This window comes from Papaver somniferum, chromosome 7 (genome assembly GCF_003573695.1).
Source record: "Papaver somniferum cultivar HN1 chromosome 7, ASM357369v1, whole genome shotgun sequence".
NCBI classification, from domain to species: Eukaryota; Viridiplantae; Streptophyta; class Magnoliopsida; order Ranunculales; family Papaveraceae; genus Papaver; species Papaver somniferum.
In genome coordinates this window covers 114502942-114504968 of record NC_039364.1, presented here as the reverse complement: position 1 = coordinate 114504968, position 2027 = coordinate 114502942, and positions in this window count along the sequence as shown.

The window sequence follows — 2027 nt, the reverse complement described above, 5'->3', positions numbered from 1 at the left end:
TTACCGCGTACTCAAAGAGGTATGGATTCAATATTTGTAGTGGTAGATCGTTTTTTTAAAAATGTCTCATTTCATTGCTTATAAAAACATAATGGATGTGGTCATGGTATCTCAACTCTTTTTTTTAAAGAGATATACCGTTCACATGGTATTCCTTCTTCCATCGTCTCGGATATAAATAGTCGTTTTGTGGGGAATTTTTGGCGTACCTTATGGAAGTTGGTGAAGACCAATTTAAGCTTTAACACCGCTTATCACCCTCAAACGGATGGACAAACCGAAGTGGTAAACCATTCCCTAGGTAATCTTATCCGTTGCTTGGTTCATGAGAATTTGAAGACATGGGACCAAGTTTTATGTAAGGCGGAATTTTATTACAACCATGCGGTGAACCGGAGTAGTGGGTATTCACCTTTCATGGTGGTGCACGGGTTCAATCCAAGAGTACCACTTGACTTGTCTTTATTACTGGATTTGAAAAGGCAAAATGCTACAGCGGAAGACTTTGTTTCCCAACTCCACCTTATACATGAAAGTACCCGAAAGCATTTAGAAGCTTCATAAAGGAAATACAAGAACAAGATTGATCAAAGGCGCCATGTGGTTGAGTTTTAAATAGGAGATCTTGTTTATGCGGTTCTTACTAAAGAACGTTTTCCCGTAGGTGAATACAACAAGATCAAGGCAAGGAAGATTGTACCATTTCCAATTGAAGAAAAGATTAACGATAATGCCTATCACCTCAACTTACCAAGCTCCATTCGTACACCCGATGTGTTCAATGTGAGGCATTTGGTTCCATATTGGGGTGACAATGCTATGGAAGCCGATATTGACAATTCGAGGGAGAATTTCTATTATGTAGGGGGGATGATGCATAATAGTATTCCTTAAATACCACTTATACCCTTCTAAATCTTATTCTCTCTTTCGCCCCCTTTCTTTGGTTTTATTTCTTGTTCTATCCTTCATCTTTACTGCTCCCTCCGTTTTTAAAACAGAGATACTTTCACTTTTTCAATTTGCCTGTTTTTAGGCTAAAATGAAAAAGTGAAAGTATCTTTTTTTTAAAAACGGAGGTAGTATATGTTTTCAATCCCTAGTGCTACTCCTCCCAAGTTTTGTTTTAAGAAATACTAGGTTAGAATCCTTGTTTTCCTCTTTCCTTCAATCTTTCTCTTAGAGTTGAGTTGATGCAAGGAGATGCCTCAATAAACTTGTAACTTCCAATTCATTTTGGGTAGAAGTTTTAGGTATTACAGAGAAGAACTTTAAATTTTTTTTCTTCCCTATTCTAAGGTAGAAGAAGCTTAAATTGAAAGGTTAGTAATTCTATTTTATGGTGTTTTGTCTCAACTTATACATTATTATTGCAAGTAGAAGTAACACTTTACACTAGTGATGATGCATATTGGATGGCCTATATCAATATTGATACACAATTTATCTTCCATCTTTGAAACATTTTGAATGAGCCAAGTATGCCCTTGGTGCTAGTATAAATTATAAAAGATAAGGCTAAAGGAGTTAAGCTTGGTTTTATCATATTAATTTGTGAGGATGAGAGTCTTCTCTTCTTTAAACCCTATTTGTGTTCTCTAGGGAGAATTCTAGGGTTTAAAGAAGAGAAAGATCTCATTCTCACAAATATGATAAAACCAATCTTAACTCCTTTAGCCTTACCTCTTATAATTTATACTAGCACCAAGGTCATACTTGGCCTATTCAAAATATTTCAAAGATGGAAGATAAATTGTATTCCAATATTGATATGGGGCATCCAATATGCATCATCTTCCCCTTCTTTGAACAAATTCGTCCTCAAATTCTTCAAAGCATAGTCTCCATTAGTGTTTGAATTTCTTCCTCGCTTGAAAATAATTATTCCTCTAGTCTTTCCATTATAGTTACATGCCAAATGGAGCATTTTGTAATGAATTTCTCGAGCATACCAACTAATAAACATGAAGTAGTTCTCTCAACCTTGCATGGTAACTAAATCCATGGAACTTGTCTTCAATGAAAAA